Source organism: Aquarana catesbeiana, linkage group LG07 (assembly GCF_042186555.1).
Source record: "Aquarana catesbeiana isolate 2022-GZ linkage group LG07, ASM4218655v1, whole genome shotgun sequence".
Classification (NCBI taxonomy): domain Eukaryota; kingdom Metazoa; phylum Chordata; class Amphibia; order Anura; family Ranidae; genus Aquarana; species Aquarana catesbeiana.
The window spans coordinates 6,336,917-6,360,661 of record NC_133330.1 but is presented as its reverse complement, the minus strand read 5'-3'; the positions used below and the strand labels follow the sequence as shown (position 1 = coordinate 6,360,661).

General features: G+C 45.0%; 1 protein-coding gene across 1 annotated transcript in view; it reads left to right on the top strand.

The window, feature by feature from the left end:
- Positions 1-23,745, top strand: part of LOC141102344 (CD59 glycoprotein-like) — a 47,584-nt gene that overhangs the window by 12,564 nt on the left and 11,275 nt on the right. The window lies entirely within an intron of this gene.

The window sequence follows — 23,745 nt, the reverse complement described above, 5'->3', positions numbered from 1 at the left end:
AGATTAACCCGGGACACAGAGCAGCCATAGTAATTACTATGTGGGTTATAGGCCACCTTCAGGTGATGGACACTGGCACACCCAAGACAGGAAGTTGCCTCCCTATATAACCCCTCCCATACCGGGAGTACCTCAGTTTTTGTAGCAAAGCAATATACATATATCCCAACAAGAGGGGAGGGACCTCTGTGTCCCGTGATGTACTCCAAGAAAAGGATTTTACAGGTAAGCTGTTATAAAAATCCTATTTTTTTTATCGTACATCATGGGACACAGAGCAGCCATAGTAATTACTATGTGGGATGTCCCAAAGCAATGCTATCTGAGGGGAGGGAGACACAGAAAACACAGGCCGCCATCAGACATGAGGACCTATACTGCTGCCCGCAGCACACTACGCCCAAAGGCGGCATCCTCATGCCCTTTTACATCCACCTGATAGAATCTAGTGAATGTATGGGCCGAAGCCCAAGTTGCAGCCTTGGAGATCTGAGTCATGGATGCTTGGTGATGCACTGCCCAGGAAGCACTTACTGCTCTGGTGGAGTGCGCTCTAACTTGAAAGGGTGGAAACCTCCTTTTCAAACCATAAGCCTGGAAAATAACTTGCCAAATCCACTTAGAAATAGTAGACTTTGACGCTGCCTGCCCCTTCCTGGGACCTTCTGGCAGCACAAACAAAACATCAGATTTCCTAATCTGAGCTGTCGCTTTCAGATAGACTTTGACTGCTCTCACTACATCAAGCGAGTGCAATGACTTTTCCTTCACAGAACTTGGTTCTGGAAAAAATGAAAGCAGGGTCACGTCCTGGTTCAGATGAAACCCTGACACTACCTTAGGAAGAAAGGACGGGTGAGGACGCAACACCACCCTGTCCCTGTGAATAATTAAATATGGCTCTTTACAAGAAAAAGCAGCCAACTCTGATACTCTTCTAGCAGAAGATATAGCAACCAATAAAACCAATTTCCTTGTCAAAAGGACAAAAGGAATATGGCGTATCGGCTGAAAAGGTTGTTTTTTGTAATACTGACAAAACTAGATTCAAATCCCATGAGCACAAGGGCGGTCTAACTGGTGGATTTATACGCATTACCCCTTGTATAAAGGCCCAGATTAGGGAATGTGAAGCATTGAAACAACACTGATAAGGCCGAGATTTGACCCTTGATAATACTCAAGGCCAGCTTAATTTCTACTCCCAGCTGTAGAAAGGCAAGAATTCTACCTATGACATACTTCCGGGGATGTGATCTCTTGGACTCACACCAAGAGACATAAGACCTCCAGACCCTATAGTAAAATGACTCTGGAGGCTGGCTTCCTAGCATTAATCAGGGTAGAAACCACCAAACCTGAAAGCCTGCAATTCTTTAGAATATGGGCTTCAATAGCCAAACTGTTAAATTTAGCGTTTGTAAGGTAGGATGGAATACTGGTCCCTTTGAAAGCAGGTCTGGGCGCAGCGTAAGGGACCATGGGTCCCCTACTGCCATTTTTACGATCTCTGCATATCAGGATCTTCTGAGCCACTCTGGGGCTAACAGAATTACTGGCTTCCCCTCCTGCTTGATTCTGCAAAGAAAACGCTGTATCAACTGAACTGGAGGGAACACATAAATCAGTGAAAACTGATCCCACGGGGCCACTAAAGCATCTGTTCCGCAAGGGAGTGGGTCCCTTTTTCTTGACACAAAGTTGATTAACTTCTTGTTGAACCTGGACGCTAATAGGTCCACACTGGTGCCCCATCTTTGGCAAATTTCCTGAAAGATATCGGGGTGTAGAAACCATTCACAGTGAGTGGTGGAGTGTGAGCTCTCTCCCTGCCTCAGCCCCAATGCTGCTCCAATTAAGGCAGAATCGAAATACATAAACTGTTGTTATGTGCCGTAGAGTGTCTGTGGGTCCAAGAGCCCTAAAGGTCTGCAGCAATCTAACCTATTAAGGAAGGAATCTTCTGATACTTTTTCTCTACACATTACCTTGTATCGCTGTATTGTTGTATAGCCAACCATGACTAGAAAAAAAGGAGAGGAACAGCAGCAACAGCCCCAGGAGAACTTATCCTCTCAAACTACCCGTTCATCTAAGGAGAAGGGGAACCAAGTGGCATCCGCAACGGCAGCTGCAGCAAAGTTAGAAAAGTTTGCATATACCCCCTCACAATCTCCAGTCAGGGGTAATCAGTTACCACCTGAGAAAACACAGTTGGAAGGTACTGGCGATAGAAAGAGTCTGGGGAAAACTACAGCAACATCGTCCGCTAATATAAGAACAGCAAATAAAAAAAGCCCTGAGAAAGATATCCTTAGAAAAGCTACCCAAGTTACTCCTGATTTAAGTATAGTCAGCGAACCGGAGCCTACGCTAAAAGATGTACTGTGTGCAGTAAACTCTTGCAGGAGATCACTGAGTAATTTGTGTGAATAGCTAAGGGGCCTCAAGGAAGAGCTATGTACTATGGGCCAAGAGCTTCAGAAAGTAGTGCAGAGAACCACCATCTTGGAGGAGAGGCTAAGCCAAGTAGAAGATATCTTACACCCAATGAGGCAAGAGTTCAAAATAATGCAAGCCCAGTTAGATGCAAATAAATCTTGGGGCTGAGACTTTTTCGCATCTCTTCGCTATCGTGAGAGCACATAGAGTGCCTACCAGGTCTACTCACTCGGGAGGTCGCCCCAGGTTTCACGGACATTAAGCACACCTTACGGAACCACAAAATACCATACACACTACTATACCCAGCACATTTGCCTTATGGCCCTATGGGCAACCCACTTTTTTGATTCTGTTGGAGGAGTCACGGAGTGGCTCAAAGATAACAAAAAGAACTTTTAGAGTTCGAGTATAAGGAATCTAAATTATTGATGTTAACTGTTTTTTTTGCAGCAGCAGGGGCTGGGAGGGGGAGGGGCGGGTTGGTGAAAGTTGCCAATGAGAGAATTAACACGGTTGTGGGTGAAGATTCTCTTGGTGACATTGTTACAAGGGACTTGGTTGAAGGGAAGGGGGGAGGGAGGGGAGAGCAAGTGATGAAAGTCAGGGTAAATGACTCACAAATAGGCTGGGGGTCAGGGTTTTGGATGGAATGGGTTGAGGGGGTTAGAAAGGTCACAAGGAATGCCCCTAGGGCTGGCCAAGATAGGCAAGGGGGAAGGAAGAAGGGGTCACTCAAGGGAATGGGAGTCAAAGAGGTAATAGCAAAATTAAAATGTCATATTGCACTGAAGTTATGGACCAGGAGGGGGAAAAAAATGAGTATAGACACTTAAGTCACCTAAATATATTAAAGAATAGAAAAGAAATTCCAGAAGGGGCTGGGGGAAGGGAAGGGGGTGGTGAGGGTTCCCCTCTCTTGCTCTCTCCTTTCCCTCTTTTCACAGTATTAGCATTGATTGTAGTTTTGAAGGTCACAGATGATTTAAAGCAAACAATAAGCCGTCTGGTAGAAAGACGGGAACACTTGATAGGTTAGAGTTGTCAAAAGGGTGGTTGGAGTTTATTGTTAGATAATATAGCTGTTCTAGGGCAACCTTCTCTTCCAGTTCTGATTTTCTTTTTATTGAGCTGTGGGTTTATTTTTTTCTCTTTCTCCGTATTTATTTTATTTTTTTTTATTTTTTTGTTTATCTAATGCTGTTTAAGACATTCGGAATAAGCTCATGGAACATTAGGGGTATGGGTGACCCTATTAAAAAAGCTACTGTACTCTCGGAATTGGAATCTTATGGTACCGAATTGATATGCCTGCAGGAAACACATTTGACTAATGAGACTAAATTACAAATTAGGAATAAGATGTTCCAGATACAACTCCACTCAGTGTACTTCTCTTACTCAAGAGGAGTGAGCATTCTGGTTAAGAAAGGGCTGGTGTTTTACTGCAGGGATGTCAGGATCGACATGTTGGGTTGCTACATTTTTTTGCATTGTTTGATAGAGGGTAGACTATTTGTTATAGCAAATTTGTATATTCCTCCCCCATTTAAGATGGAGATCTTGTATCGACTACTGGAGTTTCTGGAGGACAAAAAAGATATGCCGGTTATAGTGGTGGGGGACTTCAACGTGGTGCTTAATAGCAGTTTGGATAGGTTTTTGCCTGGGACCAGGGGTGAAAGGGTGCCAGAAGGGTGCTAGCTCAGTTCCTTGGGGAGATTGGATGGTGTGACTTATGGAGAGTTCGTAATCTAAACGATTGGCAATACTCTTGCTTCTCGTGATCACACCGCACACTCTCCTGCATCGATCTGGCTATAGGTAACAGAGAAGTACAACCCTTAATAAGTAAAATAGAATACCGGCCAAGAGGGATATCGGACCACTCACCCCTGACAGTAATGGTAAATATACGTGATAGACATACTCAGAGAATGTGGTCAATGAACCCAATATGGTTGGAGAAAATAGGGAGTAGGGAAGAAATAACTGCAAGATTAAGGGAGTTTGTAGAACATAACACAGGATCAGCATCAGAGGGGATGGTTTGGGACTCCTTAAAAGCATTTTTTAGGGGGCTCTTAATCCAACAGATATCAAAGGTAAAGAAGCAATCAAGGGCAAGGGGAGAGCACATTAGAAAAGAGGTATTGGAGTTAGAGAGACAATATGAGATGGACCCAAGCCCGGAGAAGCAGGAGATCTGGGTTAAGAAGCAACAGGAGTATAACATGGAAAAAACTAGAAATGTTGAAAATAGGAGACTCTTCCTGAGGCAAAAGTGCTTTGAGGAAGGGGAAAGAGTGTGCCGAACGTTGGCATTATTGGCCAACACTAATTCTCCCTATTCAACAATTCCTATGAGCAAAACAATAAGAGGGGAATATCGTCCGACCCTTTGGTAATCAAGGAAACATTTCTGGAATTTTACAGTGAGTTATATAAGTCACGACGGTGCTCACTGCGGGGAGAGATGGATAGATTTCTAGAGGGTGTTGATTTGCTGGTTCACTCGGCAATAGATAAGAGCAGGCTGGAAGCCTCCATAACTCTGGAGGAATTGAAGCAAGCCGTGTCGGATATGCCCAACCAGAAATCCCCGGGCCCAGATGGACTGCCCTTAGAAATCTACAAACACTATGGGGAGGTGCTGGTCCCAGAGCTTTTGAAGACATTGAACTGGGCAGCTACAGTAGGTAGACTGCCCTCCTCAATGTCAGAAACCAATATAGTAATAATACAGAAAGAGGGGAAAGACCAACTCGATGCATCTTCATATAGACCAATATCATTGTTATGCTCTGATATCAAAATTTTGGCAAAAGTTCTGGCAATAAGGTTAAACAATTGCATTTCAAGCCTTATACACCCAGACCAGTCAGGGTTTATCCCTGACAGGTCTACCAGCATAAACATCAGAAGGACATACTTGAATCTTCAGGCCCCAGTAGAGAATAAGGGTTCCAGAGATGTCTTGTCCTTGGATATTGCCAAGGCATTCGACAGCCTGGAATGGGGTTATCTCTGGTGGGTACTGGAGAGATTCGGTTTTGGTCCCCTATTTATTAAATGGCACCCGAGCGCCAGATTAAAAATTAACAACGAATACTCAGAAAGGCTATCCCTTGAGAGGGGGACAAGACAGGGGTGCCTGCTGTTCGCCCTGGCAATGGAGCCTTTTGCAGAAGTAGTGAGAAATTTGTTCGGATTGCAGGGATTCAAAAAAAAATCTGGGGAAGAAAGAATATCGTTATATGACGACAATGTTTTACTCTTCCTGGGCAATATGAGGCCATCACTAGAAAAAGCGATGCAGTTGGTGGAGGGTAGGGATGAGCCGAACACCCCCCAGTTCGGTTCGTACCAGAACTTGCGAACGGACCGAAAATTCGCACGAACGTTAGAACCCCATTTACGTCTATGGGACTCGAACGTTCGAAATTAAAAGTGCTTATTTTAAAGGCTAATTTGCATGGTATTGTCCTAAAAAGGGTTTGGGGACCCTGGTCCTGCCCCAGGGGACATGTATCAATGAAAAAAAACTTTTAAAAACGGACGTTTTTTCGGGAGCAGTGGTTTTAATGATGCTTAAAGTAAAAAAAAAAAAAAAAAAGTGAAATATTCCTTTAAATATCGTACCTTGGGGGTGTCTATAGTATGCCTGTAAAGTGGCGCATGTTTCCTGTGCTTAGAACAGTCCCTGCACCAAATGTCATTTTTAAAGGAAAACAAGTCATTTAAAACTGCTTGCGGCTTTAATGTAATGTCGGGTCCTGGCAATATGGATGAAAATCAGTGAGACAAACGGCATGGGTACCCTCCAGTGGACTTTGGGTCCTGTATGGATATTAAGGGGAACCCCGCACCCAAATTAAAAAAGGAAAGGCGTGGGGCCCCAAGGCCCTATATACTCTGAGCAGCAGTATACAAGCGGTGCAAACAAGACAGGGACTTTAGGTTTGTTGTTAAGTAGAATCTGTTTGTAATTTTGAACTGGTACATTTTTAAAGTGTAGCTCCAGCAAAAAAATCTGTTTTTAAGCTTTTTGGAAAACATAGGGAAGGGTTATCACCCCTGTGACATTTGTTTTGCTGTCTGTGCTCCTCTTCAGAAGATCACACCTCACTTTTTGTCCCAATGACAAATGTTCTTTGAAAATTTGGGTTTTTTTGTGAAACAAGGATTGGTGATAAAGCATCAGTGGAAAGGAGAAACGTTTTTCCCATATTAACTCTTACAGGAGAGAATTTCCCTTCCTGGGGTAGATTTCATCTCACTTCCTGTTGTCTCCTTCCGTTTGCAAGTAGGAGTCATTTGTAAGTTGGATGTTTGAAAGTAGGAGCCTGCCCTATATACTCAGCAGAAATTTGGGCCTTAGGTGTTGTTGTGGCCTCAACACTGTAAGCCCTCACAGGGCCCTGCTGTAAAATATTAGATCAAGAATTGTAATTACACGCCCCTGTTGAACAGGGCCAGAAAAATTGGGCCTTTGGTGATGGTAGTGCTGGTGCCACAACACTGTAAGTCCTCACAGTTACTCTTGGTGGGCGCTGGAACGGGCCCTGCTGTGAAATATTAGATCAAGAATTCTAATTACATGATCCTGTTAAACAGGGGCTGAAAAATTGGGCCTTTGGTGGTGCCACAACACTGCAACCCCTCACAGATACTGTAGTTGGAACGCAGGAACGAGCCCTGCTGCAAAGTATTGCATTAAAAATTGTAATTACACGCCCCTGTTAAACAGGGGCTGAAAATTGGGCCTTAGGCACTGGTGCTGGTGCTACAACACTGCAACCCCTCACAGATACTCTAGTTGGAATGCAGGAATGAGCCCTGCTGCAAAGTATTGCATCAAAAATTGTAATTACACGCCCCTGTTAAACAGGGGCTTAAAAATTGGGCCTTAGGCACTAGTGCTGGTGCCACAACACTGCAACCCCTCACAGATACTCTAGTTGGAATGCAGTAACAAGCCCTGCTGCAAAGTATTGCATCAAAAATTGTTATTACACACCCCTGTTGGCTGAAAAATTGGGCCTTAGGCACTGGTGGTGCCGCCCATAACCAAAAATATTCTTACAAGCTATCAGCATGATCATTGAGGAGGAAGAGGATAATTACTCAGGATAGTCACTCAGCATCAGCATAGGCAGTCTTTGAAGGGATCTGAGATTTCAAAAAAAATTATTTGGTTACATCAGCATCAGGTGCTTGGTAGATGGTGGTGATCCAAGACTGATTCATTTTTATGAAGGTCAGTTGATCGACTGAGTCGGTGGACAGACGCACCCTGTGATCGGTTACAAAGCCTCCAGCAGCACTGAATGTGCGTTCTGAAAGAACGCTGGATGCAGGACAGGCCAGTAGCTCAATTGCTTACTGTGCAAGCTCTGGCCAGTGATGCATCCTCAAGACCTAGTAACCCAGAGGATTTTCGGTGGGAAAGGTGTCCAAGTCAGATCTTACCCCTAATTATTTCTGCACCATGTAAATAAGATGCTGCCGATGGTTGCTGGAACCGATCATACCTTGGGGCTGCGGATTAAAAAATTGTCTGAACGCATTGGTCAGGCGGCCACCTTCTCCACCGCTCCTTCTTTGACTGACCGAAGCCTCAGCAACACGTTGTCCATAAACAGGAGTTTGTAACCTCCCAGTCTCTTGGGAACGCATTGCACAGACCTTTCTGCAAGGCCTCCCAAAGATGTTTCATGCTCTGCTCCCTCTGCGACGGCAAGATAAGGTCTGCAACCTTACCCTTGTAACGTGGATCAAGGAGGGTTGCCAGCCAGTATTGGTCCTTCTCCTTGATACCACGAATACAAGGATCCTTCTGCAGGCTTTGCAGGATCAGGGAGGCCATGCAGCGTAGGTTTGCTGAGGCATTCGGTCTGGAGTCCTCTGGGTCACTAAGGATGACATGGTCCGCAGCCACCTCCTCCCAGCCACGTACAAGTCCATGTGTTTCTTGGGACTAATCCTTTAAAGACTGCTGCTGATGCTGAGTTCCAGGCTCCACCTCCATACTGACACAATCCTCCTCATCCACTTCCTGTGTGATTGGCGGGCACGCAGGAACACTGTCTGGATAAAGGGGGCCTTGAGAGCTAAGGAAGTCCTCCTCTTCCTGCCTCTGTTCTGCCTCAAGTGCCCTGTCCATTATTCCACGCAGCGTGTGCTCCAACAGGTGGATAAGGGGGACAGTGTCACTGATGCATGCACTGTCACTGCTCACCATCCTCATGGCCTCCTCAAATGGTGAAAGAACAGTGCATCCATCCCTGATCATGACGCACAGGTACTCATTGATGGCCCTCTGCTGCGTGTGCAGCCGCTGCAGCATGGCCAACGTTGAGTTCCACCTGGTGGGCATGTCACAGATTAGGCGGTTCTTGGGCAGGTTAAATTCCTTTTGGATGTCTGCCAGCCAAGCACTGGCATTATATGACCGGCAGAAATGCACACAGACTTTCCTGGCCTGCCTCAGGACATCCTGTAAGCCCGGGTACCTGCCCAAGAACCGCTGTACCACCAAGTTAAGGACGTGAGCCAAACAGGGCACATGGGTCAGTTGTCCCTGTCGGAGGGCGGAGAGGAGGTTGGTGCCATTGTCGGAAACCACCATTCCTGCCTTAAGTTGGCATGGCTTCAACCACCTCTGAACCTGCCCCTGCAGAGCTGACAGAACCTCTGCCCCAGTGTGGCTACTGTCCCTCAAGCACACCAGCTCAAGCACCGCATGGCATCTTTTGGCCTGCGTACTTGCGTAGCCCCTTGAACGCCTTATGGAGCACCGCTGGTTCCGAGGACAAAGCACAGGAAGAGGCCATGGAGGAAGAATAAGAGGAGGGGGTGGAGGAGAGAGGTGTGTCACAATCATTAGTAGTGGCATTTTGGAGGCGTGGTGGCAAAACAACCTCCAACACTACTGCACTTTGTCCTCCATCCTTCCCAGCTTCCAGCAGAGTCACCCAATGCGCGGTGAAACTTAGGTAATGTCCCTGTCCATGCCTGCTGGACCATGAGTCAGTGGTAATTTGCACCTTACCGCTGACCGCCCTGTCCAGCGAGGCATGGACATTGCCTTCCACATGCCGGTAGAGAGCCAGAATCACCTTCCGTGAGAAAAAGTGGTGTTTGGGTACCTGCCACTGAGGAACCGCACATTCCACAAACTCACAGAAGGGGGCAGAGTCTACCAACTGAAAAGGCAGCAGTTGAAGTGCTAGCAATTTTGCCAAGCTAGCATTCAACCGCTGGGCATGTGGATGGCTGGGAGCAAACTTCTTTCGGCGGTGCAGCAGCTGGGGCAGGGAAATTTGCCTGGTACAATCTGACGTTGGTGTACCGAAAGCAGATTGCCCACAAGTACTTGGCTGTGACACACCTAATTCTACACCTTCATTCCTCTCAGTGCAGGTCTCAGAGAGGATTGAAGGTATAGTGGGGTTGGAGATCTCAGCTGATGAGGAGCAAGGAGAGGTCCTCTTTGTTCTTTGGTGTGGGTCTTTTAGATATGCTTGCCAACAAACTGCATGGCAGGGCAACAAATGTCTGGTCAAGCATTTGGTGCCTAAGCGGGAGATGTTTTCGCCACGTGAGATATGCTTGAGACATATGTTGCAAATAGCAGTGGTGCGATCTGATGCACTCATCTCAAAAAAGGGCCACACCAAAGAACTTTTGGAATAACACGCAGAGACAGCAGTGCCCTGCACATGCGGAGCTTTGGGGTGTGATGCAGTCAGTGTGCTGCCCTTAGGCTGGCCCCTGGAGGGCATCCTGCCTCTTTGGTGATGTGCCTCCTCCTCCTCTCTCCTATCAGGCACCCATGTTGAGTCAGTGACCTCATCATCCCCTCCCTGCTAATCACTGGAGAAAACCTGGCAGTATTCTGCAGCAGGGGGAGCATGACTGCCAGATTGCTGTCCTTCTTGGGCACCCCCTCTGTCCGTGCTCATGTTACTGCCTTCATCTAGCTCAGTATCATTATCATTATCAGAGCCTTCTAAACGCTGGGCATCCTCCTGGAGCATGTACCCAACACTGTGGTCTAACAGTTTGAGGGACTCCTCAGGAGGACATTCTGGGGCTAGAGAAGGAGTCACTGATGCCATTTAGCCGAGGGAAGAGGCCGTGTTGGCAGCTGCTTTGCCAGACAAATTACCCTGAGCATGGGTGAGAGAGGATGAGGAGGATGATTACGGCTTGGTCATCTTCTCGACCAAGTCTTCTGCATGTTGCGGCTCAACACAGCCAGCTGCCGAAAAAAAGGCCAAGCGTGTCCCATGGCCACGTGCTGATGAGGATGCACCGTCTCCACGATCAGCACTGCTGCCTCTAGACACAGAGCCTGCTTGCCCTCTTTTATTGGCTTGTGACTGTCTGCCTCTCCTTGTTGGCCTTCCAGACATATTAATGGCCTGTAGCTGCACTAAGCTGGGATATATACATATATATATATATATATATATATATATATATATATATATATATATATATATACTGATACTGCAGCTAGCAAAATCAACTGCCTGCCTGTAGTATGAGAACACCACCAACCTTCTACAGGTAGCTTCTTTAGCTGAACACTGTGCAGAGCTCACAAAAAACTAACTTGTAGCTTATTTAGCTGCCTGCGGTAGTGATAGGATCAAGAAAACACCACCAACCTTCTACAGGAGGTAGCTTTAGCTGAACACTGTGCAGAGCTTGCAAAAAAATAACTTGTAGCTTATTTAGCTGCCTGCAGTAGTGATAGGATCCAGAAAATACCACCAACCTTCTACAGGTAGCTTTAGCTGAACAATGTGCAGAGGTCGCACTACACTAACTTGTAGTTTTAGCTGAACACTGTGAGGAGGATGCCTGCGGTAGTGATAGGATCAAGAAAACACCACCAACCTTCTACAGGTAGCTTTAGCTGAACACTGTGAGGAGGACGCACTACCCTAACTTGTAGCTTTAGCTGAACACTGTGCACTACACTAACTTGTAGTTTTAGCTGAACACTGTGCAGGGGTCGCACTACACTAACTTGTAGCTTTAGCTGAACACTGTGCAGAGGTCACACTACACTAACTTGTAGTTTTAGCTGAACACTGTGCAGAGGTCGCACTACACTAACTTGTAGCTTTATCTGAACACTGTGCAGAGGTCTCACTACACTAACTTGTAGCTTTAACTGAACACTGTGAGAAGGAAAAAAATTCTACCGAATTCGAAAAAAACTATCAAATTCGAAAAAATTCTACCGCATTCGAAAAAAAACTATCAAATTCAAAAAAATTCTACCGCATTAAAAAAAAACTATCAAATTCGAAAAAATTCTACCGCATTCGAAAAAAAACTATCAAATTCGAAAAAATTCTACCGTATTCGAAAAATAACTATCAAATTTGAAAAAATTCGACCACATTCGAAAAATAACTATCAAATTCGAAAAAATTCTACCGCATTCAAAAAAAATTTGACCGAATTTGAAAAAGTAAGTTATAAAAGTAGTTATATATAACCATTTTGCAAAATTCGAATTTCATATAGAATGAAATCGAATTCCAATAGAAAAGATTCAAATAGAATAGAAAATAAGAATAGCATGCAAAAACAATAAAACAGAATAGAAAAAATATAATATATTCTATTCTAATCTTTTCTATTCAAATTCGAATTCATTCTGTACCAAATTCCAATTCCGGAAGAAGTTTTATATATATTATTCTATTGTTTTTTCTATTCTAGTCTTTTCTATTAGAATTCGATTTCACTCTATTTCTATATGACCATTTTCTGAAATTCGAATTTCATATAGAATGAATTTGCATTCAAATAGAAAAGATTAGAAAAAAATTGAAAATAATAGAAAAGAATAGCATAGAAAAACCATAGACCAGCATAGAAAAAAATTATATATATATATTTATATATATATATATATATATATATATAAAACCATCTTCCGAAATTCAAATTTGAATAGAAAAGATTAGAATAGAGTAGAAAAGAATAGACTAGAAAAACAATAGAACAGAATAGAACAAAACATAATATATACATATATTATATTTAATTCTATTTTGTTCTATTGTTTTTCTAGTCTATTTTCTATTATTTTCTATTCTAATCTTTTCTATTCAAATTCAAATTCATGCTCGAATTTCGTCCAGAATGAATTCAAATTGGAATAGAAAAGTTTAGAATAGAAAAGAATAGCATAGAAAAACAATTTAACAGAATAGAAAAAAAAATTATCTATCTATCTATCTATCTATCTATCTATCTATCTATCTATCTATCTATCTATCTATCTATCTATATCATCTTCCGAAATATGAATTTCATATAGACTGAAATCAAGTTTGAATAGAAAAGATTAGAATAGAATAGAAGGTAATAGAAACGAATAGCATAGAAAACAATAGAACAGAATAGAAAAAAATATAATATATATATATAGATTGTAGTGTAGAGGAGAAGCACACACAGCTTTCAATCTAGTGTCAGCAAACAGGTCCTCCCACCGTCCTTGTATATATAAAAATAAAGTTCAGATGTGTTCTGACTGATCTAAGGAAGGGTGCGAACAAATCAGCCTGAAACGTAATCTTTGTCTGAACAGATGATTGTAATGATTCTGTTTGGAATTACTCTACTTGCTTTGTAATCTTTTTCTAAAGATTTGATGGAATAAAGCAACAAATAAATCTTTAAGTACAGCAACCTTTGCAACAATATATATATATATATATATATATATATTGTTCTATTGTTTTTCTAGTCTATTCTTTTCTATTCTGTACTTCTATTCTAATTCGATTTTCGAAATTAGAATATCTGAAAATGGTTATATATATATATATATATATATATATATATATATATATATATATATATATATATATATATATATATATATAAAACCATTTTATCATTTAAAACCAATAATAAAAAAGAATAGAATAGAAAAACAATAGAACAGAATATAATAAAATACAATATATGTTTTTCTAGTTTATTATTTTCTATTCTTTTCTTTTCTATTCTAATCTTTTCTATTCAAATTCAAATTCATTCTATACGAAATTCGATTTTCAGAAGCCATGTTCCGAAATTCGAATTTCGTATAGAATGAATTTGAATTTGAATAGAAAAGACTATTAAAGAATAGAAAATAATAGAAAAGAAAAGAAAAGCATAGAAAAACAATAAAACAGAATAGAAAATCGATTTCTATTGTTTTCAAAATCGATTCAAATTTGTTTTCGAATTCGATTATGTTTTTGAATTCGATTCGAATTTGTTTTCGAATTTGATCTGAATTTGTTTTCAAATTCGATTCAAATTTGTTTGCTTTTTTTCGGATTCGTTTAAATTAATCACTTTTGTAATTGGGAAATTCAGGTGCATCCGAATTTCCGAATAATAAAAAATTAGTCCGAATTTCGATTCGGAACTAAACTAAATGCACATGTCTGATTAGGAAAACACCACCAACCTTCTACAGGTAGCTTTAGCTGAACACTGTGCCGAGGTCGCACTACACTAACTTGTAGTTTTAGCTGAACACTGTGAGGAGGATGCCTGCGGTAGTGATAGGATCAAGAAAACACCACCAACCTTCTACAGGTAGCTTTAGCTGAACACTGTGAGGAGGACGCACTACCCTAACTTGTAGTTTTAGCTGAACACTGTGCAGAGGTCTCACTAAACTAACTTGTAGCTTTAATTGAACACTGTGAGGAGGACGCACTACACTAACTGTCTAGCTGCCTGACTGTGGTACTAATAGGATCAAAAGAACACCAGCAATTTTCTTCAGGTAACTGTAAATACTGTAACAACACAAGCCTGCCTGTCAGTAAGAAGATAACAGGAACGGATCTAGCTAAACTGAATACAGTGTATATATAACACCTGGGATGCATATATATATACACAATACACTGTAAGTGCAGCTAACTCACCAACTGTCCTGCCTAATCTATCTAACTTAAATCGAATAACACTGCCTCTCTGTCTATCTATCTATCTCAACGCCGGAACACACACTACACAGGGCCGCCGTGTGGGGCATGTACTAAATCCCCTGAGCCATAATTGGCCAAAGCCTCCTTGGCTTTGGCCAATTACGTCTCTCCGTTCAGACAGCGCTGTGATTGGCCAAGCATGTGGGTCATAGTGCATGCTTGACCAATCATCAGCCAGCAATGCACTGCGATGCCGCAGTGAATTATGGGCCGTGACGCGCCACACGAATTTGGCACGAACGGCACATATCGTTCACAATTCGACGAACGGGTGAACAGACGATGTTCGACTCGAACATGAAGCTCATCCCTAGTGGAGGGGTTTGGGAGATTTACGGGCCTGGTAGTCAATTGGGAGAAGTCTATGCTTCTCCCGATCGACTCAACCATTAGCACTCTCCCCCCGCGGCATACCTTGCATTAAAATAACAGAGAAGATTAAATATCTCAGAATAGTCTTGCCAAATGACCCTAACCAATATATCAGGGATAATTTAGTTCCACTCCTAGAAAAATGTAAAAGGAAAGGCGACATTTGGTGTCGACTCCCTCTATCTGTGGAGGGCCGAGCCAACTTGGTCAAAATGATATGGATGCCACAACTATTGTATATACTTCATAATTTCCCGGTCTGGATTGGAAGGAACTGGTTCTTAAAAATAAATGCTCTCTTCAGGGAGTTAATATGGAGGAAAGGTCAGACCAGGATTAGCCTACAAACTTTGCAGCGACCTACTAGGGAAGGGGGTATGGCATTCCCCCACCCATAGGCACTACTTGGCTACTCAATTGCAGCATATGGGGGGCTGTGAGACTCTGGAAGCGGCGAACGCCAGCGGAAAAATTATGTTACTGGGCAGCCCACACAAATCCTTAGCAGGAGCATTAGAGGCTGGGTCACTTCAGTGCGAGCTTCCAACACATAAGGTGGTTACTAAAGTATGGCAGTCAGTTAAGAGAGATATGGGGTACAAGGGCCTTACTGAGTTTTCACCTATATGTCACAATAAGCAGCTGCAGGAGTTACTAACCATAGAGAAAAATAAGATATGGGAAAGACACGGTATATACAGGTTGGTCCAACTGTTCAACGGCAATATATTAAAATCTTTTACTGAGTTGAGACGAGAATTTGGAATCCCAAATGAAACATTTTACTGCTACCTATAGATCAGGCATGCTTTGGACAGACAACTTAGGAACAGTCCATTGGAATGGTGTAAAAAACAGCTTCTTAACAAAGTATTTAGGACAAGCAGCACTAAAGGCTTAATATCAGCGATATATGGGCAAATTATAGATAGGATGACAATGCTACAAACACTTTCGGGTACCAGGGAGGGTGGGAGGCTGATGTGGGGGAGTTGGCAGACGATCAGTGGAGTAGGATACTGGAGCTTGGTCCGCTGGTGTCTGTCTCTCCGTCGCAGCAGGACTCGCATTTCTTGCTACTGCACAGAGCTTACTATACACCCAAGAAGTTGTATAGGTTTGGTCGAAGACTGGACGATAAGTGCCCCAGATGTTTGGAGACAGGGGATCTTATACACATGATGTGGAGATGCCCAAAATTAGTTAGATACTGGTCAGAGATTGTAAATATCATCAAAACCAGGTTTAAGATTAGATTGGAACTAGAGGCCAAAGTATGTGTTCTGGGTCTAGTTAGAGAGAATCTCGGGAATGGTAGCTCAATTACTGCAATGGTGAGATGTCTATATCAATACTGGTTGTCAGCAGTACCCCCAACCCCGGAAGATTGGGTTAGGACAATTGATGCTTTGGTGAGAACTGAAAAGACAATCCATATTAGAAGGGGAAGTTATGGTACATTTGCAATGATCTGGAAGCTATGGCTCCAAGGAATGAATGATCCTTTATGAACCCCCTAAAGACACCTGTAGGAGTTCTGTGGCTCAGAGTGAAACCTAGAGGGTATAGAAGTAAGGAGAGAAGAATAATTTAATCTTGTATTACCAGGTTTTTTTCTCAGAAAAGAGGTGCAGGAACTCACTCTCCCCCGCCAACTCTCCACCCCCAATCCTGTCGTTCCATGGAGAGAGAAGTAAAGCATTGCCAAATCCATGTAGACCCAAAAGGCACAAAGTGCGGCACTAAGGAGCGCATAGCACACAGGGCTCAAAAAAGTGTACTCTGCAGTGATAAGGTGTGTGTATCACACATGGCACAGAAAAAAAAATCAGCGGACAGTGCTTGCATATCTCCCCCAATGTAACCATCTTTGCTCACCTCTGTGCCCCCCATTCAAACCTCACCTCTGCAAACCTTGTCCACAGATGACCTATGCCCCCCTTCCACAGCTCACCTCTTCTTCCCCCGTCTGCAGCTCACTTCTTCTTCCCCCCATCCACAGCTCACTTCTTATTCACCCCATCCACAGCTCACTTCTTATTCCCCCCATCCACAGCTCACTTCTTATTCCCCCCATCCACAGCTCACTTCTTATTCCCCCCATCCACAGCTCACCTCTTTTTTACCCTGTCCACAGCTCACCTCTTTTTTACCTTGTCCACAGCTCACCTCTTTTTTACCCTGTCCACAGCTCACCTCTTTTTTACCCTGTCCACAGCTCACCTCTTTTTTACCCTGTCCACAGCTAACCTCTTCTTCCCCCCGTCTGCAGCTCACCTCTTCTTCCCCCCATCTGCAGCTCACTTCTTCTTCCCCCCATCTGCAGCTCCCCTATACTTCCCTCCTGTCCACGGCTCACCTCTTCTTCCCTCCTGTCCATGGCTCATGTTTTCTTCCCTCCTGTCCACTGCTCACCTCTTCTTCCCTACTGTCCACGGCTCATCTCTTCCAACCTCCTGTCCACGGCTCATCTCTTCCAACCTCCTATCCACGGCTCATCTCTTCTAACCTCCTGTCCACGGCTCATCTCTTCCAACCTCCTGTCCACGGCTCATCTCTTCCAACCTCCTGTCCACGGCTCACCTCTACTTCCCTCCTGTCCACGGCTCATCTCTTCCAACCTCCTGTCCACGGCTCACCTCTTCCAACCTCCTGTCCATGGCTCACCTCTTCTTCTCTCCTGTCCATGGCTCACCTCTCCTTCTCTCCTGTCCACGGCTCACCGCTTCTTCTCTCCTGTCCATGGCTCACCTCTTCTTCTCTCCTGTCCATGGCTCACCGCTTCTTCTCTCCTGTCCAGGGCTCACCGCTTCTTCTCTCCTGTCCAGGGCTCACCGCTTCTTCTCTCCTGTCCACGACTCACCTCTTCTTCCCTACTGTCCACGGCTCATCTCTTCCAACCTCCTGTCCATGGCTCATCTCTTCTAACCGCCTGTCCACAGCTCATCTCTTCCAACCTCCTGTCCACGGCTCATCTCTTCCAACCTCCTGTCCACGGCTCACCTCTTCTTCCCTCCTGTCCACGGCTCATCTCTTCCAACCTCCTGTCCACGGCTCACCTCCTCTTCTCTCCTGTCCACGGCTCACCTCTTCTTCTCTCCTGTCCACGGCTCACCTCTTCTTCTCTCCTGTCCACGGCTCACCTCTCCACTTCTCCTTCTCTCCTGTCCACGGCTCACCGCTTCTTCTCTCCTGTCCACGGCTCACCTCTTCTTCTCTCCTGTCCACGGCTCATCTCTTCTTCTCTCCTGTCCATGGCTCACCACTTCTTCTCTCCTGTCCATGGCTCACCGCTTCTTCTCTCCTGTCCAGGGCTCACCGCTTCTCTCCTGTCCACGGCTCACCGCTTCTTCTCTCCTGTCCACGGCTCACCTCTTCTTCCCCCGTAGCTCACCACTTCTCTCTCTCCTGTCTGCAGCTCACCACTTCTCTCCCCCATTTGCTACTCACCACTTCTTCCCCTGATTCGCTACTCCCTCTGTCCGTAACACACCTCTTCTTTTCCCTGTCCCTCCTCAATTCTGCACCCCTGTTCACATGTCATCTTAGCACCCCCCACAACTCACCTTTCTACCACCTGTCAACAACCTAACTCTGCAGCCCCCACATCTACAGCTTACACTCCCAGCTTGCACCTCTGTCCACATGTCATCTTAGCACCCCCCACAACTCACCTTTCTACCACCTGTCAACAACCTAACTCTGCAGCCCCCACATCTACAGCTTACACTCCCAGTCCACAACTACACCTTCAAACAACCTGCCAGCCCCCCTACAAGCTCTTGCCACTGTATCACCTGCCCCCCCTCCCCACTACTCAGCTATCACTTTGCACAACATCTCCCTCTTTCCAGCTTTAACAACTTCACCCCCCTCTTCACAAATTCACCCCCACTGCGGTCCACAGCTGCCACCTCCCCTGCAGATACCACCCCCCTCTTCCCTCCATAGTTTTTAGTGCACTCACCTCTTCTTCATAGCTTGCGGTGCAGCTATCATTGATACATTTTGATCATGCAGGCTTTTTTCCGGCCGAACACTTCACTCGGCTCTCAGCTGCAGGGAGGCACAGCAGAGCGGGATGAGAGCCGCGGGGCAGGGCAGGATGGTCGGGGCGGGATGGAAGCCGTGGGGCAGGGTGGGACGGTCGGGAGCCGCAGGGCAGGGTGGGATGGAAGCTGCAGGGCAGGGTGGGATGGTCGGGAGCCGCGGGGCAGTGTGGGACAGAAGCCACAACTTCCGAAGTTCCACAGAAAGTAAAAAAATAAATCAAATATGCAGCGGTTGCGTTGTGGGGACTCCGTGCACTGACTGACTTACACATGTCCCAACAATAGGACACAGAAGCCGGTGGGGGAAGAAAGTAGTGCCTACCTCCTCTACTGCCTTCTGTGTTCAGTGACTGGGGAGAGGACAGGGCTGCCAGAGGTGGCGGAACTCTGTTCCGCCGCGTTCCAGCAGAAAAAAAGCCCTGTGTATTACTAATCAAAGCATGATATGTATTAGTCTATACACTAAAATGTAGTTTATGGTTAAGGGTGGGGGGAGGATAGAGTGCAATAGGGGTGGGGGGTTGGTAAGGTAATAGTAAGGGTAAGCAAATACAAAATAAAAAATAAAAAAAGAAGCCATTCACCTGGAAACAGCTGCTGGCGGCTTAAGAAATCTGCCTGCCAATTCTCTACCCCCGGAATGAAAACTGCCCCCTTGGTGATTGATGTAGGCAACTGCTGTGGCATTATCGGATTGAATCCTGACGGGACAATCCTGCAATCTGGATGTCCAGGCCCTCAGAGACAGACGTGCCGCCCGAATCTCTAGGATGTTAATGGGCAAGGTTTTCTCAACTTCAGACCATTTCCCTTGGACTGTAGTCTCCTCTAGGACTGCTCCCCAGCCTGACAGACTGGCATCTGTAGTCACAATCTTCCAAGTAACCGGCATAAAGGATTTTCCCTTCTGCAAATTCTTGGCTACCAACAACCAACTGAGGTTCTGACGAACTCCTGGGGTCAGATTGATCGGTAAATCCAAGACTTGGACTTTCTTGTTCCAAGCTGACAAAATCCTGTTTTGCAACAGTCTTGAACGAAATTGGGCATAGGGGACTGCTTCGAATGAAGCCACCATCTTCCCTAATAACCTCATTCATAGGCGGATGGAAGGATTCTTCTTCGCCTTGATCAGCTGGACCAGCTCTTTTATAGCACTGACTTTTGCTTGGGGCAAAAACACCTTTCTCTGGGTCTTGTCTATGACCAGACCCAAATACTCCAGTTTTCCTGCTGGATGTAAGGCTGATTTCTCGAAGTTGACGATCCATCCCAAGTGTTCCAGATACTTGACTGTGGTGGACACATTCTGATTTAGGCGAGCGATTGACTGATCTACCAGCAGCAGGTCGTCCAGATATGCCATCACTGTTATACCCCGGGTCCTTAGCTTTGCCAGTAGTGAGGCTAGCACCTTTGTGAATACCCGAGGTGCAGTAGCCAACCTGAAGGGTAGGGCCACAAATTGGAAATGGTGACTTTCTACCGCGAAGCATAGGAACTTTTGGTGAGCGGGACAAATGGGTACATGTAGATGTCCACTGATGCCAGAAATTCTTCCCCCCGTAGGGTGGAAACTACTGACCGCATTGACTACATTCGAAAAGCATGGATGTTTAGGAACTGGTTTAGGTCCTTGAGATGCAGTATGGGTCTGACATCCCCATTCGGTTTTGGAACCATGAAGAGATTTGAATAAAATCCCATACCCTGATCTCCTGTGGGAATCTCTATGATTACCCCCTGAGACACCAAACGGTCTAGTGCCAGAAACAAAGATCCTCTTTTTGTTAGGTCTTTGAGCACGTTCGATTTTAGAAAACGGGATGGTGGAAACTCCCGAAACTCCAGCTTGTAGACTAGAGATACTATGGAGATGACCCATTTGTCCTGGATCTCCTCCTGCCAAGTCTCTGAAAACTGCAGAAGCCTTCCCCCCACCCTTTTGAACGGGGACGCTCCATCAAAGGAAGGCCTTGGGACTCTGCTTTGTAGGCTTTGTAGGCTTTTGTCCCCAGGGCTTCTTTGGCCCCTGGGTTTGACCTTGAGGTTTACCTGTAGAACCTGACAGCAGAGGCCATTGTGACTGCCTGGAGGCTGTTGCCCCTGGTCCTGGAGAGGATGAACGTTTAAAGGAAGGACGTTTACTCTTCCTTTTCACTGGTAAAAGGGTACTTTTACCACTTGAAATCTTCTGAATGTATTTGTCCAAATCCTCCCCAAACAGCTGTTCCCCATGAAAGGGGAACCCAGTCACCAGCCTCTTGCATTGTGACTCGGCTGACCAGTGCTTTAGCCACAGACTTCTGCGCATCTGCACTAGCAAGAGAGCAATGCCTGATGAATAGAGTCGTTAATAGCGTCAACCGCAAAACATAAGGGCAGATCAGCCATGTCCTGAGCCTGTTGAGCAGGCACATATCTTATGACCTGCTTCATTTGGTACTTTAAGGATTGACAAACACCAATTGCTGCCACTGCAGGTTGAATCAACGGCCATAGCAAAGGAGGTTTTAAGCAGAGATTCCAGTCTCTTATGTACTGGGTCCCTAAACACCTGGACATTGTCCACTGGACAAATTAGACTCTTAAGAAATAGCGCCATCAACCACTGGCACACTCCATTTCTTGGTGAATTTTTCCTCCATAGGATAAAGTAAGAAAAACTTTTTTGGAGGAATAAAATGCTTAACTGGGTGCTCCCAATCAGCAACTAAAAGCTGTTCCAATAATGGATGGAGTGGAAAAGCATGTAAGGCCTGAGGAGGCCTTAGAGACCCCAAAGAGGGAATTGAGGTTTCAGCCACCTCAGCAGAGGGTAACTTATAGGCCGACCAAACCATCGCCTGAGCTGTTACGAACATACACTCCGAATCCATGTGCACGTCGGCTTGCGCTTTAAACACCCCCTTTTCTCCTTGCTGGCTGATCGTATCTATCAAGATGCACGCGCGCGCCCATGAGTTGGCCGCAGAGGGGGAAGGGAAGGAGAAAGAGGATCTTCTTAGGGGGATCGTTGAGCAGATGGCGATCCCCCTCCTAATTCCTTTCAAGGCTAGAGAGTGGGGAAAGGTCAGCTGACCCATTCAGAGCTATTCAGAGCCGCTATGTCTTAAGCATTCACACCCTCTAGTGGTGAAAGATAGGCAAGACAACATTTTACTCAAAACAGGAAGAAATCCACAGGTGTTCCTTAGGATTGTCTTCACTTATCTCACCTTATCCCCCCCCACCGCAGGATACTGCTGGAGACCAGACAGACCCAAACTTCACCCATCATGGCGGGTCAAGTCATGACAGACCTTCAGGGACTGGGACCCCAATTACAGGGTCCTCTTTCCTGGACCTGTACAGCACCCTGCCAGAAAAACTTTAAGTATTTGTAAGAAAGACCAAAGTGCTGGATCCCAGGGTCCAGCTCTCCATGGAGAAGCAATTACAGGCATAACCTCATTCTTCTTCCAAGAGGCCAAGGCAACATCCCTTGACCTCTTCAAGGCACTTTGAATGGATCCAGTTGCACAGCTCCTTGACCCAGTAAGGACCCTGTAGCGGAGCTCTCTTTAGAACTTCTTTACCCATGACCAACACCTAGACACTGGTGAAAAAACTGAGGTACTCCCGGTATGGGAGGGGTTAAATAGGGAGGCAACTTCCTGTCTTGGGTGTGCCAGTGTCACCTGAAGGTGGCCTATAACCCACATAGTAATTACTATGGCTGCTCTGTGTCCTGTGAGGTACAATAAAGAAATGAAACTTTTTCTATGTAATCTGTGAAGGGTCATATCATACATCTGGGATGGGGACCCTCTTCCTACAACTTGCCTGGAAAGTCCAGACGTCAGGATGGACGCCAGCTTAACCACTTTTCGAACAGTCACTTACCTGGCATCATGCTGGTATCATTTTTTATAGCCAGTGGCCAGCTCTCTTGTAAAAACAATACTAGCGGCTAAATAGCCGCTGGATTGCTTTTACAAGCAGCAGGGGGCAACATCCCCCCCACTGCCTTCCATGGCTTTACTAGGATCCCCCGTCTCACGGGAGTCCTGATCGACCAGCCAGTGCTTTGATCATCTTATGTACCTTTGGTAACATTCTATGTTTCATTGAATAAAGCTTTAATGTGAAAAAAAACCTGGAAGTGATGACCTGACATACCTTTCCGGCGTACTCGGATGTCAACAGCGCCATTTACAAAAAACAAAAGCATTTGAAAATACTGATCTTGGTGTGAGAAAATGCTTTTAAGGGCAGATGAGGGATTTGGTGTCTTATAGACCCAGATCTCTTCATAAAGAGGACCTGTCACTGCCTATTACTGTCACATGGGATGTTTACATTCATTATAAACCCCAGATCTCTCCATAAAGAGGACCTGTCACCACCTATTACTGTCACGTGGGATGTTTACATTCATTATAGACCCCAGATCTCTCCATAAAGAGGACCTGTCACCATCTATTACTGTCACATGGGATGTTTACTTTCATTATAGACCCCAGATCTCTCCATAAAGAGGAGCTGTCACCGTCTATTACTGTCACATGGGATGTTTACATTCATTATAGACCCCAGATCTCTCCATAAAGAGGACCTGTCACCATCTATTACTGTCACATGGGATGTTTACTTTCATTATAGACCCCAGATCTCTCCATAAAGAGGACCTGTCACCGTCTATTACTGTCACATGGGATGTTTACATTCATTATAAACCCCAGATCTCTCCATAAAGAGGACCTGTCATCCCCTATTACTGTCACATGTGATGTTTACATTCCCTGTGACAGCAATAAAAGTGATAACAACAGCATAAAAAAATAAAAAATAAAGTTTGCACGTTC